A 16,603-nucleotide genomic window follows, 5' to 3' on the forward strand; every position below is an offset into this window, starting at 1 on the left:
ATAAAGTAGAGGAAGATGGGCATGGATGTTAGCTCAGGGCCAGTCTTCCTCAGCAAAAAGAGGAGGATTGGCAGTAGTTAGCTCACGGCTAATCTTCCTTAAAAAAAAAAAAAATCAATCAATCAATCAATCAAAATAGTAGTTTGAGGTGAAAGCAGGGGTATGAAATGGTACTTTAAAATATTTTTATTTCTTTTTTAGTCTTATAAAAACCTGATCACGTTTACAAGATGAGGGAGACAAACCGGTAGAGAAAGATAAAATGTATATTTAACCCAATGACAAAGTAGGACATGTCACAATAATTGATCTTGATCTGCAAGCATTTTTAACTTAAAGGATACAATATTTAAAGAGTCTAAACACCATGAAACAGAAATATCTTCACCAAAGGTGTAGATGCCAATAAGACCATTTGAATATTTTGCAGCTTCAAAACCTTCCGAAATGAACTTAAAAGATCCATATCAAGTTCGCTCATCAGTCATTTTCCAGAAATTTCTAGAGTGACAGAGAATTGTAATTGTGTGTGTGTGTGTATTTTAAGGCTTATTTAATTTCTCATTCTTGACATATGAAGAGATCTGCATAGGCTCATTTTCTGCCTTTTTTTCTTTTTTTTTTTTGCCTGCCTCAAAGCAGATGCGCAGAGAGAAGTGTGTTAGAGTAATAGCTAACCCTCTCCCTTGGCAATCTCAACCAATCTCTTAGTTTACATTATTACTGTCATGCTGTTAAGTAATCCTGACCTTCTCAATTCCAGGTCAATTCCCAGATTCCCACAGGTCATCAGTACCTGCATGCTATACGAATTTAAAGTTTAATACATCCTAAAATAAACTATAGTATAGAAAAAACAAACCAACCAACCAACTCCTGGGGGAGGGAAGAACCCAGTTAATGAGCTTTTACATGGTAGAATTTGGTACTCTTAAAACTGAGCTCCTGAATATTTACCTTATCACAGTTAAGGAACTTGGAATTTCATATGTAACTTCTAGCCAAAAAGCTATTTTTTAAAAAAACAACAACCATTTCCTCTTTTTCAATCACAGATAAAATCTCCAACTTAAAAATAGCAACACACATGAACTTCCTATTGGCATAATATTTTTATATGTAATTATTTGCAATCTTCCCAAATACGCCTTTCCTATCTTCTACATGGCCTATATTTTCCTTTTCTAGAGGATATCAGTCGTAAATATTTTATGTGGCTAAAGATGCGGCAGCAATATACATGTGAGAGAATGTGTGTGTAATGTATATATGTTGTAGATCATCTTTCTAATAGAAAAGCTGAAGTTTGGTTTTCTTAAAATTGAGAGTTATTTGGTATTCTGTAGAATTCATATACCAACCTACCTAAGACAATCACCATTTAACTCACTTGAATATTAAAAGTGATTTCACTGATTACATGTTCCCCTCTTAAGAAGAGGGGTAGTTAGGCAAAACAAAACAAGGCCCCGTGGCAGAGTGGGTTAAGTTCACAATCTCCTCTTCGGCAGCCCAGGGTTCGCCGGTGCAGATCCTGGACCTATACACCACTTGTCAAGCCATGCTGTGGCAGGCATCCCACATATAAAATAGATGAAGATGGGCACAGATGTTAACTCAGAGCCAGTCTTCCTCAGCAAAAAGAGGAGGATTGGCAGCGGATGTTAGCTCAGGGCTAATCTTCCTTGGGAAAAAAAAAATGTGTTAAAAAACAAAAACAAAAACACATTGGCCTATCAGGTATATTTTAATGAATTTGAAAAGGGCTTTAACCTTAGTATTAATTGTCCCTTTTTTTGGATGAAGAACCAGGCTGCAGTGATTCTGAAAGTTTCTGAAATACATACTGTGGGAATTAATTTATTTATTATGGACACAAAATTATGATCCTAGTTTTAGAAGAACTCAGTTTATAATGATAACAAGTAATAACAGTCATAATAACAGTTACTACTTGTTGAGTACCTATTACTGTGATAGGCACTTAACCTTTATATCTCAAATCCTTAAGAAAAATTGTAAAATATTCTTTTTCTATTATAGAGTTGAGGAAATGGGCTCAAAGAGGCTACATATCTTTTCCCCAGCCTGAAAATGACGAAAAGTATAGTTCTTTATTCATTCCTTCTAGGGAAAGTTATTAGGTACCTTCTAAGTGCCAGAATTCAAGGAAGCAATCATCAACAAGATAGAGATGTCTCTGCCCTCACTCAGTTGTAAGTGGCAAGAACAGACAAGTAATGAGTAACAATAGTGTTAGAAGTGCTGTGAAAGGGAAGCAGTGAGTTCTATTAGAGCCATGAGGTGAGAAATTTTCCACTGAAGAGTAGGGATTGTTGTAAGCAAAGGTGGCTCATAACCAATTATATATTTTAAACAGTTTCTAAATTTCCTGAACTTTCTTTGGTGCTTCAGCAGAACAGCTGTTTTAGGGCTAGCTTAGGTAATCAGTAACAGGTCCTTTCTTCTCTCTCCAAATAACTGCTTGGCTTGGGGAAATTCCCAGTGAATAATTAACACCAGAACAGTCTGCCAGTTATGTTTATTAATATATTCTTTCTGCCTCAGGAGGGTGGAATAGCAGTGAGTCAGAGAAGCAAGTAGATGAGTCTTTGCTTAATAAATATTCATTGAATGAATGAAGCAAGATGATCAGTACCTTTAAACAGGGTTTTCCAAATGGCACCCAATGGCTGTGACTTAGCTAGTCATCCAGGTTGAATCAGATTTGACCTACAGACCCAGAGATGGGAAGCTCTCACTTCTAATTCAATACAAGATTTGTACTAAGTAGGAACTTTACTGGTATCTGAAAGTCTGATGATTTCTCTTCTTGTTTTTGTTGAGTAAATGATCTTAATACCATATGATGTAAAGGGTGTCAGTCATAACACAGAGTTAGAGAAATTAGGCTATGAGTTTGTGAAATTAAAACGGAAAAGAATTTAGACAAATACTTGTGAAAGTACCATCACTCCACATCTTGCTGTAATATTTTGTGCTTAATATTTGTTAAAGCTTTCCTAGAAACTATTTTATTTGCTTTTTCAACAATCATATAGGATAGATGGGCAGATGTTACCCTCATTTTACAGATGGGGAAATTGAGGCATAGCATAATAAGAGGTAAGACAGAACTAAAACTAGGTCTTCTTTACTCTTAGTTCATTGCTCTTTCCCTCTATTACACTGCTGGATGTTCAGGTTTCCCTTGATGACCCCTTTTGTATACCTCAAAGGAAAATTAACACTGTAGACTTGGAATCTTATCTAACTAGACAGGAAGGCTAAAGACAGGAAAAACAATAATGTGGTCCAATCCCCTGCCATTACACAGATATGATATTTGTATGCCTGTAATTTATAGACATTCCCTGTTTAATCACAATTTGAAGAACAGATGTTGCTCTGGGATAAGTTTTCACTTTTATCTGGAAAATCTTTTGTTCATTTGGGTTATAATAAGAAATCTTTCTATAGTGTCTACTTCCTTTTAAAATATAAACACAGACAGGTGAAACACACATACATATAAATACATATATATTTTTCTCACCCTGATATATATACTTGTGTGTGTGTGTATATGCTGTGTGTACACAGACACGTATGTATACGTTTCAGGGTAAGAAAAATCATGTGGGGGCTGGCCCCGTGGCCGAGTGGTTAAGTTCGCGCGCTCCGCTGCAGGCGGCCCAGTGTTTCGTTGGTTCGAATCCTGGGCGCGGACATGGCACTGCTCATCAGACCACGCTGAGGCAGTGTCCCACATGCCACAACTAGAAGGACCCACAACGAAGAATATACAACTATGTACTGGGGGGCTTTGGGGAGAAAAAGGAAAAAGTAAAATCTTTAAAAAAAAAAAAAGAAAAGAAAAATCATGGGTATCAGGAGTTCCTACAGTTTATACTATTTAAACCCATAAGCATAAAAATATCAAGAGAAGAAAAAAACCCAACCTTACACTGAATTCAGCAGTTCTGAATTAAGTGTTCAGAATAAACCTTTCCTAATAGCCTCTTATCCTTTCATCCAAAACAAATAACTTGTAGTGGACATGAAGGAAAGCATATTAACTTTATTAATTTCTTAAAGTTACCTGACTATTTCCTGGAGAAAGATGAGATTCTAATTTTGGGGGTGGGAGTGGGAGGGCAGAGAAGTTTGGAAGAAGGATGGGCAAATCTTTGGTTCTTATTTGTACGCTATTTTTTTAAAAAATGAAGTTAATTACACCTTTTATTCAATTGGGAAAATCATTTTGGGAGACTGTAACAGGCACTATAAAAAGTTAATCCTCCAGTCATGAATTACTCTTAAAGCTCTAAGATGCCTATTGCTATAAAGCTTCCCTGGTTTCAATTCATACATTTTCACTCATTTACTCAGTAATTTAACAATTAGGTAACACAAGCCTATTGGTTGCCAGGGCTTAGCCGTACCTTGTGAATGCAGAAACGAGAAATGCATGGGAGCTGACAGCATAGAGAGAGAAACAAGAGTGTGAAAAATGATAAAGTCCTTCCTGAGAGGGAGATCTGTGAATTATTATGAACTTTCATTGCTCATTTTATTCACCAAATTAATATAGAGCAGCTCTACAAAATTCAACACAGTTTTAGAGCCAATTCACTACAACTATCCTGTGGATATGCCTTTTATTTGGATATATAGGTTATTTTTTTATTTACTTTTTTTTAATTTATGTTTTTATTTATATGTTCTGAATTTTTTTGTTGATGGAAAGAAAAGAAAGCCCTTCATAGAGGGTCTCTCCTGTCCTGGATGTGTGGCTTCAGACTCATTCCCTGGGTTTCCTTGGCTGTATTGTTTTTTCTGTAGGATATGGTCTTATCCTGAGACAACACCACTTGATGGTCTTGCTAAATTTGTAAAGCCAGTGCCAATATAAGTCATCAGTACTCTATCTCGGCCCTTGAGTTCTTCACAACATTGGTTTGGTTTTCATTTTAAGCATAATTTGGAAAAAGCTCTTCAAATGTCTCAAAAACTCTATGGTAAGGCAGGGGAAGACAGGCGGCCTAGTAAGACTTTGGATCAAGAGCAGCTTCTAGGATTAGGTTCCAGTTAGAAGAACACACACATCTGCCGCTACAGACTCCTCCAGCTGCAGCTCGGCACAGTTTCTGCCAAGATACCCTGGAGCACTGCTGCTCCCTGCCCCTGAGAGTTGAAGGCCAGTTCAGCACTGAGATTCTATTGGTGGTCTTAGCAAAAAGTGATAGCCCAAAGCCAGAGACTTCTCAGGGTTGGCCCCTTTCATGTGGCTGCTGTAAACAAAGTGCAAAACTGTTGAAAGTGCTCCTTGAGAGTGCCATGATTTAGTCCGTCATCTAAGGTGATACACCTACGGAGTAGCCTATTTCTCCAACACTTTTTATTTATCTAGAATCTGTGAGCTGAACAGATCTCAAGACTTTCCTTACAGGACATGAGAAAAATACTTTGCCACTTCTAGGATGCATGCCCCATCACACATTCTTTGGCTCAAAGGATTCACCATCAATCTCAAACTATTTCAATAGAGGGCTATGGTTTTGAAGAGCCAAGCAAAGAAGGCTTTTCAGGTAAGAGCCTGTGATGGACACTCCAATTGTCCATACAAAAGCCTAGTTGATAAGAAAAGCTCACTCTCATTTGGTTTATTTCCATTTGAGAACCAATAATTCTTTGGTCCACCAGACTTATGACGTTGGCTTCAAAATTTCTGAAGCCTCGGTTGTGGTCTTTGGTCTGGCTCTTTTGGACCTTGATGGGATGAACAGACACTGACTTAAGAAGCTGCAGCTCACATGGCTGAAGAAGTACACCTGGAGTGTCATGTGGGTGCCACGGAGGCACTGCATTCACATGCAGAGCACTGGAAATGACAGCGCTGGCTGTGGCTTCAGCTCTCTCTTGCAGGTCCCTGACAAGGAAACCCAGGGAATGAGTCTGAAGCCACATACCCAGGACAGGAGAGACACTCTATGAAGGACTTTCTTTTCTTTCCATCAACAAAAAAATTCAGAACATATAAATAAAAACATAAATTAAAAAAATATATAAATAAAAAAATAACCTATATATCCAAATAAAAGGCATATCCACAGGATAGTTTCACTCACTCATACAAAAGTTGTAGTGAATTGGCTGTTAATCCTGCTCTAAAACTGTGCTGAATTTTGTAGAGCTGTTCTATATTAATTTGGTGAATAAAATTAGCAATGAATGTTCATAATAATTCATTCACTGCCTTTTTAAAAGGATTAACTTAAAAAAGAATATTTGCATAGCACTTTGCAATTATTTAAAGTAGACTCTTTTTTTAATTAAAAAATACAGAAGGGGCCAGCCCGGTGGCGCAGCAGTTAAGGGCACACGTTCTGCTTCAGCGGCCCGAGGTTCGCCGGTTCGGATCCCGGGTATGCACATGGCACCACTTGGCAAGCCATGCTATGGTAGGCATCCCACATATAAAGTAGAGGAAGACGGGCACAGATGTTAGCTCAGGGCCAGTCTTCCTCAGCAAAAAGAGGAGGATTGGCAGCGATGTTAGCTCAGGGTTAATCTTGCTCAAAAAACAAACAAACAAAAAAAACCCCACCAGAAACCTCATATTGGATTGTGGCTAAAATTACCAATTCTTTATTATTATCAGTTATTTAATCATTACATCTTATAACTTATAGCATCTATTTAGTTCTCATAGGGAGATGCCCTTTTGGTTTTAGTAGTTAACACATATATACTTGTTAACTATTGAGAATTATTTACTTTGCTGGAGGCATAATCAAATATTTTTAACCACTAGATCTTCCTGTTTAAGAACTCAAAGTTTACCTACAAAATGTTATTCTATATTTGTCATTTATTCCCCAATAAAGTTTTTAGAAAAAGTATTACTCAAGGACAACCTAATATGACAATGTATAGTACACAGGAACACTGAAAAAGCACAATTCCCTGGCACCTACGTTTCTTTTACAAAAGGGAAGAATGGAAAGAGACTCTTCTAATCATTAACCCTTCTCCTTAGAAAATTTCAGTTTCATTATGAATGGTTCTTTCCACAATCAGCTGCTGGTTAATCTGGAGGGTCTCTGTGCCAGGAGCCACTGTCGCCACACCTTTCCTTGCCTTGTAGTCTGTCCAGCCTGCCAAGGTGAGGGGACAGGAGGAGGAATGGTATCCTCTCAACTGCTCCCTGAAATTCTTCACTGTCAGCTCTTTTCTATTCCCCTGAAAGGAATTCTTTCCTCTTCTATGATTGTACCATTTCCCTTCCCATTCTCCCTGCTGCCAGCAGAAAAAATAAATACCGCATTGAATACGAGATTATTTGTTCTCGCACCTTTCAGTGTTTCAGAGACAACTGAATTACGGGATGTATAAATGCTTTGTGTAGTAGAAAAAGGGTAAAGGCCACAGTCCCCCACAGCTGTCTACATCTCAGTTCTCTTCTAATGGAGAAATTTTGCCTCAGACCTTTTCATTCTGGAATATGGAATTTCTGCTAAACATCAGCCCTAGTAACAACAGAAAAAGTCCAATTGGAAGAAAATATCATTTTCACTCATTTCCAGGATGCAGTCCATAAGAATCTATAGTTACAAGTCATGTGGCTAAGAGGATTTTGTTACTACTAAATAATTAGCAGTTATAGGTTGTGGTTTTTTTGAGGAAGATTTGCGCTGAGCTAACATCCACCGCCAACCCTCTTTTTGCAGAGGAAGATTGGCCCTGAGCTAACATCTGTGCCCATCTTCCTCTACTTCATATGTGGGACACCTGCCTCAGCATGGCTTGATAAGTGGTGCTAGGTCCGTATCCAGGATCTGAACCAGTGAACCCCAGGCTGCCGAAGCAGAGCGCGCAAACTTAACTGCTACACCACTGGGCTAGCCCCAGGTATGTTTTTTTTTACTGTGGTAAAATACACATAACATAAAATTTACCATCTTACCATTTCTAAATGTACAGTTCAGTCTTATTAAATACATGTAACTGTTAGCACCATCCATCCCCACAACCCTTCACCTTGTAAAACTGAAACTCTATACCCACTAAATAGTAACTCTTCCTGTTTCCTCTCTCCCAGGCCCCTGGCAACCACCATTACACTTTCTGTCTTTAGGATTTTTATTTTGTTTTAATATTGGCACCTGAGCTAACATCCGTTGCCAATCTTTTGTTGTTGTTCTTCTTCTCCCCAAAGCCCTGCAGGGCATAGCTGTATGTTCTAGTTGTGGGTCCTTCTGGCTCTGCTGTGTGGGACGCCACCTCAGCATGGCTTGCTGAGTGGTGCTCGGTCCAGACCCCGGATCAGAACAGGCAAAATCCGGGGCCGCTGAAGCAGAGCGTGTGAACTGAACCACTTGGCCACAGGGCTGGCCCCTGTCTTTATGATTTTTACTACTCTAAGTACCTCATGTAAGTGGAATCATACAGTATTTGTCTTTTTGTGACCAGCTTATTTCACTTAGCTTAATGTCCTCAAGGTTCATCATTACTGTAGCATATTGCAGAATTTCCTTCCTTTGAAAGGCTGAATAATAGTCCATTGCATGTATATACAACATTTTGCTTATCTATTTATCCACTGATGGACACTTGGGTTGCTTCTACATTCTAGCTATTGAATAATGCTGCTATGAACATAGGTGTACAAATATCTCTTCAAGACCATGCCTTCAATTATTTTAATACCTTAAAGTGGTATTACTAGATAATATGATGATTCTATTTTTAATTTTTTGAGGTCCCACTATTCTGTTTTCCACAGCAGCTGTACTATTTTAAATTCTAACCAACAGTGCGCAAGGGTTCCTATTTCTCCACATCCTCACCAACACTTGGTGTTTTCTGGGTTTTTTTGATAGAAGCCATCCTAATGAGTGTGAGGTGGTATCTTATTGTAGTTCTGATTTGCATTTCCCTAATGATTAGTGATGTTGAGCAACTTTTCATGTGCTTACTGGCCGTTCAATCTTCTTTGGAGAAATGCCCATTCAAGTCTTTTGCCCATTTTTGAATGGGGTCGTTCTTTTGTTGTTGAGTTTTAGAAGTTCTCTATATATTCTGGATATATTAATCCCTTACCAGGTATGTGATTTACAAATATTTTCTCCTATTCTGTGGGTTGCCTTTTTACTCTGTTGATGACGTCTTTCGATGCACAAAATTTTTTGATTTTCATAAAGTCTATTTTATCTGTTTTTTCTTTTGTTACCTGTGCCTTTGGTGTCATATCCAAGAAGTCATTGCCAAATCCAATGTCATAAAGCTTTTGTCCTATGTTTTCTTCTAAGAGTTTTATTGTTTTAGGTCTTACATTTAGGTCCTTGATCCATCTTGAGTTAGTTTTTGTGTATGGTGTTAGGTAAGGGGTCAATTTCATTCTTTTGCATGTGTATATCAGTTTTCCTAGCACCATTTGTTGAAAAGACTGTCCTTTTCCCATTGAATGGTCTTGGCAGCCTTGTCAAAAATCATTTGACTACATGTGTGAGGCTTACTTCTGGGCTCTCTATTCTATTCTTTTGTTTGTTTGTTTGTTTGTTTAGGAAGATTAGCCCTGAGCTAACATCTGCTGCCACTCCTCCTCTTTTTGCTGAGGAAGACTGGCCCTGAGCTAACATCTGTGCCCATCTTCCTCTACTTTATATGTGGGACGCCTGCCACAGAATGGCATGCCAAGCAGTGCCATGTCTGCACCTGGGATCCAAACCAGCGAACCCCGGGCCGCCAAAGCGGAATGTGCAAACTTAACCAATGTGCCACCGGGCTGGCCCCTGCTGGGAGATTTTTGATCACTGATTCAATCTCCTTATTAGTTATATGTCTATTTAGATTTTTCTATTTCTTTGTGATGGCTTTGAAGATTTTGTGTTTCTAGGAATTTGTCCATTTCATCTAGGTTATCCAATTTGTTGGTGTGCAGTTGTTCATAGAACTCTCTTATAATCATTTTTATTTCTGTAGAATCAGTAGTAACGTCCCCACTTTCACCTCTGATTTTAGTAATTTCAGTCTTTCTTTTTTCCTTAGTCCATCTAGCTAAATGTTCGTCAATTTTGTTGATCTTTTTGAAGAATCAACTTTTTGTTTTATCGATTCTCTATTGCTTTTCTACTCTCTATTTCATTTGTCTGTGCTCTAATCTTTATTATTTTCTTCCTTCTGGTAGCTTTCAGTTTAGTTTGCTCTTTTTTCTAGCTACTTAAGTTGTAAAGTTGGGTTGTTGATTTGAGATCTTTCCTGTTTTTTTTGTTTTTGTTTTTTCCCTGTTTTATCTCCCTAAATCCCCCCGGTACATAGTTGTATATCTTAGTTGCAGGTCCTGCTAGTTGTGGCATGTGGGACACCACCTCAATGTGGCCTGATGAGCGGTGCCATGTCCACACCCAGGATCCGAACCAGTGAAACCCTGGGCCGCCACAGCAGAGCGTGAAAACTTAACCACTCAGCCACGGGGCCAGCCCCTAGATCTTTCCTGTTTTTTAACTTATAGCTATAAATTTCCCCCATAGCACTGCTTTTGCTGCTTTCCATAAGTTTTGGTTATGCTGTGTTTTTGTTTTCATTTGTCTCTAAGTATTTTATAATTTCCCTTCTGATTTCTTCTTTGATGCACCGGTTATTTAAAAGTGTGCTGTTTAATCTCCACAGTTTTGTGAATTTTCAGTTTTCTTTTTGTTAATACCTTCTAACTTCACTCCATTGTAGTCAGAGAAGACACTTTGTATGAGATCCACTTTTTTTTTTTTTTTTTTTGCTGAGGAAGATTTGCCCTAAGCTAACATCTGCTGCCAATCTTCCTCTTTTTGTATGTGAGCTGCTGCCGTGGCATGGCCACTGACAGATGAGTGGTGTAGGTCTGCACCCAGGAACCAAACCCAGGCCACTGAAATGAAGTGCATCGAACTTAACCACTAGGCCACTGGGGCTGGCCCAAGATCCATTTTTTAAAATCTATTGAGACTTAATTTCTGGCCTAATATATGGGCTATCCTAGAAAATGTCCCATGTGCACTTGAGAAGAATTTGTATTTTGTTGTTGTTGGGTAGTGTTCTGTATATATGTGTTACATACAGTTGGTTTATTGTGTTATTTAAATGTCTTCTATTTTCTTATCTTTTGTCTGATTGGTCTATCCATTTTTGTGAATGTGGTATTAAAGTCTCCAACTATTCTTATACAATTGTCTATTTCTCCCTTCAATTCTATCAGTTTTTGCTTCAGACATTTTGATGGTCTGTTGTTAGGTGCAAAAATATTTATAAGTGCTATATTTTCCTGCTATATTGAATCTTTTGTTAAAATATAATATCTTTCTTTGTCTCCTGTAACCTTTTTTGGCTGAAGTCTATTTTATCTGACATTAGTATACCCACCCCTCCTCTCTTTTAGTTACGATTTTAATGGATATCTTTTTACATCCTTTGACTTTCAACCTGTTTGTGTCTTTGGATCTCAAATGAGTCTCTTGTAGTTGGGTTGTGTGTTTTTACCCCTTATCCAAATCTCTGGTTTTTTGTGGGAGAGTTTAATCCATTTACATTTAAAGTAATTACTGATAAGGAGGGACTTACTTTTGTCACTGTGTTATTTTTTCACTATATGCCTTATAGTTTTTTAGTCCCTCATTTCCTGCATTACTGTCTTCTTTTGTGTTTAGTTGATTTCTTTCCCATTTCCTTTTGTGTATATTCTATAACTAATTTCTTTGTGGTTACCATGGAAATTACATTTAACAACCTAAAGTTATAACACTCTAATTTTAATTTATACCAGCTTAGCTTCAATAACATACAAAAACTCTGTTCCTTTACAGCTTTCTACCCCTTTCAGTTGTTGATGTCACAATATTCCACCTTTACACATTGTGTGTCCCCAGACATAAACTAATAATTCTTTGAAATGCATTAGTCTCAGGGCCAGCCCCATGGTCAAGCGGTTAAGTTCGCGCGCTCTGCTTCGGCAGCCCAGGGTTTCACCAGTTCAAATCCTGGGCATGGACATGGCACTGCTCATTGAGCCATGCTGATGTGGCATCCCACATGCCACAACTATAGGGACCCATAACTAAGAATACACAACTATGTACTGGGGGGCTTTGGGGAGAAAAAGGAAAAATAAAATCTAAAATAAATAAATAAATGCATTAGTCTCTTAAATTATGTAGAAAACAAGATTTGGAGTTACAAACCAAAGTTACAGTAACACGAGCTGTTACATTAATAATTATTCTTTAAATTTATTAGCCTCTTAAATTACATAGAAAACAAAAAGTGGGGTTACAACCATTGTTACAATAATACTAGCTTTTATAATTACCCACATATTTACTTTTATTGAGATCTTTATTTCTCCATATAGCTTCAAGTTACTGTCTGATGTCCTTTCATTTCACGTTGCAAGAAGACCTTGAGCATTTCTTGCAGGGCAGGTCTGGTGGTCATGAACTCCCTCAGCTTTTGTTTATCTAGAATGTCTTGTTTTCTCTCTCAGTTTTTAAGAGCAGCTTTGCCAGATATAGCATTCTTGGTTGGCAGTTTTCTTCTTTCAGCACTTGGAATATATTGCCTCACCGTCTTCTGACCTCGGAAGTTTCCAAGGAGAAATCTGCTGATAATCTTATCGAGGATCTCTTGTATGTGACAATTTGCTCCTCTCTTACTGCTTTCAAGATTCTTTCTTTGTCTTTGAAAGTTTGATTACAATGTGTTGCAGTATGGGTCTCTTTAAGTTCATCTTATTTGGAGTTCATTGAACTTCTTGGGTATTTATACAGGCATAGCTTGGAGATATTGTGGGTTTAGTTCCAGACCATGGCAATAAAGCGAATATTGCAATAAAGTGAGTCACACAAATTTTTTGGGTTCCCAGGGCATATAAAAGTTATATTTACACTAAACTGTAGTCTGTTAAGTGTGCAACAGTATTATGTCTAAAAAAGAAAGTATATATCTTAATTTAAAAACACGTTATTGCTTAAAAATGCTAAGCATCATTTGAGCCTGCAATGAGTCATCATCTTTCTGCTGGTGGAGGCTCCTGCCTCGATGTTGATGGCTGCTGACTGATCAGGGTGGTGGCTGCTGAAGGCTGGGGTGGCTGTGGCAATTTCTTAAAATTAGACAATGAGCTTTGCCACACTGACTGACTCTTCCTTTTATGAACGATTTCTCTGGAGCATGAGATGCTGTTTGATAGCATTTTACCCACAGTAAGACTTCTTTCAAAATTGGAGTCAATCCTCTCAAAGCCTACCGCTGCTTTATCAACTAAGTGTATGTAATACTCTAAATCCTTTGTCGTCATTTCAACAATCTTCACAACGTCTTCACCAGGAGTAGATTCTGTCTCAAGAAACCACTTTCTTTGTTCATCCATAAGAAACAACTCCTCATCCATTAAAGTTTTATCATGAGACTGGGAAATTCAGTCACATCTTCAGGCTCCACTCCTAATTCTAGTTGTCTTGCTATTTCTATTACACTTCCAATTACTTCCTCCACTGAAGTCCTGAACCCTTCAAAGTCATCCATGAGGGTTGGAACCAACTTCTTCCAAACTCCTGTTAATGTTGATATTTTGACCTCTTTCCATGAATCACGAATGTTCTTCTTTTTATGTGTGTGTGAGGAAGATTGGCACTGAGCTAACATCTGTTGTCAATCTTCCTCTTTCTTCTTGAGGAAGACTGTCACTGAGCTAACATCTGTGCCAATCTTCCTCTATTTTATGTGGGATGCTGCCACAGCATGGCTTGACAAGCAGTGTTAGGTCTGCACCCAGGATCCAAACCTGCGAACCCCAGGCTGCTGAAGTGGAGCACGCAAACTTAACCACTATGCCACCAGATATGCCGTCACAAATGTTCTTATGGGGCTGGCCTGGTGGTGCAGCAGTTAAGTTCACATGTTCCACTTCAGCGGCCCAGGGTTCGCTAGTTCGGATCCCGGGTGTGGACGTGGCACTGCTTGGCAAGCCATGCTGTGGCAGGCATCCCACATATGAAGTAGAGGAAGATGGGCATGGATGTTAGCTCAGGGCCAGCCTTCCTCAGCAAAAAGAGGAGTGGCAGCAGATGTTAGCTCAGGGCTAATCTTCCTAAAAAAACAAACAAACAAAACAAATGTTCTTAAAGGCATCTAGAATAATGAATCCTTTTCAGAAGGTTTTCAATTTAGTTGGCCCAGATCCATCAGAAGAATCACTCTCTATCACAGTTATATCCTCACAAAATGTATTTCTTAAATAATAAGACTTGAAACTTGAAATTACCCCTTGATCCATGGGCTGCAGAATGAATGCTGTGTTAGCAGGCATGAAAACATTAATCTCATTGTACATCTCCATCACAGCTCTTGGGGGACCAGTTGCTGCGTTGTCACTCAGCAGTAATATTTTGAAATGAATCTTTTTTCCTGAGTAGTAGGTCTCAACAATGGGCTTAAAATATTTAGTAAACCATGTTGTAAATAGATGTGCTGTCATCCAGGATTTGTTGTTCCATTTATAGAGCACAGGCAGAGTAGATTTAGCATAATTCTTAAAGGCCTTAGGATTTTCAGAACAGTAAATTAGCATTGGCTTCAACTTAAAAGTCACCAGCTACATTAGCCCTTAACAAGAGAATCAGCCTTTGAAGCTTTGAAGCCAGGCATCAACTTTTCCTCTCTAGCTATGAAAGTCTTAGCATCTTCTTCCAATAGAAGGCTGTTTCACATACATCGAAAATCTGTTGTTTAGTGAAGCCACCTTCATTAATTATCTTAGCTAGATTTTCTGGAGAACTTACTGCAGCTTCTACATCTTCAGTACTTGCTGCTTCACCTTGTACTTTTATATTATAGAGATGGCTTCTTTCCTTAAGCTTCATGAACCAACCTCTGCTAGCTTCAAACTTTTCTTCTGCAGCTTCCTCACCTCTCTCAGCCTTCATAGAATTGAAGAGAATTAGGACCTTGCTCTGGGTTACGCTTTGGCTTAAGGGAATGTAGTGGCTGGTTTGATCTTCTATTCAGACCACTAAAACTTTCCCCGTATCAGCAATAAGCCTGTTTTGCTTTCTTATCATTCATATGTTCTCTGGAGTAGCACTTTCAAGTTCCTTCAAGAACTTTTCCTTTGCATTCACAACTTGGCTAACTGGCACAAGAGGGATAGCTTTCAGCCTGTCTAGGCTTTTGACATGCCTTCGAAGCTCACTAAGCTTTATTATTTCTAGCTTTTGATTTAATGCAAGAGACATGTGACTCTTCCTTTCACTTGAACACTTAAGAGACCATTGTGGGATTATTAATTGGCCTAATTTCAATATTGCTGTGTCTTTGGGAATAGGGAGGCCCAAGAAGAGGGAGAGAAATGGAGGAATGGCCAGTTAGTGGAGCAGTCAGAATACACATAACATTTACTGATTAAGTTTGCCATCTTATATGGGCACAGGTCACGGCGCCCCAAAACAATTACAATAGTAACATCAAAGATAGCTGATCAGAGATCACCTTAACAAATAGAATGACAATGAAGAAATGTGAAATGTTGCAAGAATTATCAAAATGTGATCCAGACTGAAATGAACAAATGCTATTAGAAAAATGGTACCAATACATTTGCTCAATGAAGGGTTGCCAAAAACCATCAATTTGTAAAAAATGGAACATCTGCAAAGCACAATAAAGCAAAGTGCAACAAAACAAGGTATGTCTGTATTCACTCACGTCTTTCATCAAATTTAAGAAGTTTTTAGCCATTATTTCTTCAAATATTCTCTCTGCTTCTTTCTCTCCCCTCCTTCCGGTATTCCCATAATGTCTATCTTGCTCCTCTTGACAGTGTCCCATAGGTCCCTTAGGCTCTGTTTGCCTTTCTTGCGTCCTTTTTTTCTGTTCCTCAGACTTGATAATTTCCATTGTCCTATCTTCAAGTTTGATGATCCTTTCTCCCGCCTGCTCAAATTTGCCTTTGAATCCATCTAGGGAAATTTTCATTTCAGTTATTGTACTTTTCAACTCCAGAAGTTCTTTTTGGTTTCTTTTTAGGTTTTCTCTTTGCTGACATTTCCATTTTGTTCACCCACTGTTTTCTTGACTTTCTTGACATCTTCCTTCAGTTCTCTGAACATCTTTAAGACAGTTACGTTAAAGTCTTTGTATAGTACACCTGCCTTTAGGTCTTTTTCAGGGACAGTTTCTATTGATTTATCTGTTTTCTTTGAATGACCCATACTTGCCTGGTGATTTTCTGTTGAAGGTTGAACATCTGAATCTAATAATGTGGTAATTTTGGAAATTAGATTCTTCACCTTCCATAGAGTTTACTAATTTTTATTACTGTTTTTGTTTTTGTTTTGATTGTTGTAAGCTGTCTCTGCCAAGGATCGGCCTGAGGTGTAAACTTAAGATCTTCTCAGGCCTTTTCTGAGCCTTTCCTTGGGCATGTGTGGTTACTTTCTAATTTTCCTCTTACACGCAGCTGTTTTAAATATCTTATTTTTTAATGTCTGGCTCTCAAAAGGGAAAAAAGCAAAAAATGAAGGGGGAGAAAAAAGGGAGTGAGTCCCTTAAATCCCTAGAAGTCATTTTAGCT

General features: G+C 38.3%; 1 protein-coding gene and 1 pseudogene across 4 annotated transcripts in view; both read right to left on the minus strand.

The window, feature by feature from the left end:
- Positions 1-16,603, minus strand: part of SSH2 (slingshot protein phosphatase 2) — a 241,628-nt gene that overhangs the window by 118,862 nt on the left and 106,163 nt on the right.
- LOC111775708 (RNA 3'-terminal phosphate cyclase-like protein pseudogene) lies at positions 4,721-5,636 on the minus strand (annotated as a pseudogene).

This window comes from Equus caballus, chromosome 11, assembly GCF_041296265.1.
Source record: "Equus caballus isolate H_3958 breed thoroughbred chromosome 11, TB-T2T, whole genome shotgun sequence".
NCBI classification, from domain to species: Eukaryota; Metazoa; Chordata; class Mammalia; order Perissodactyla; family Equidae; genus Equus; species Equus caballus.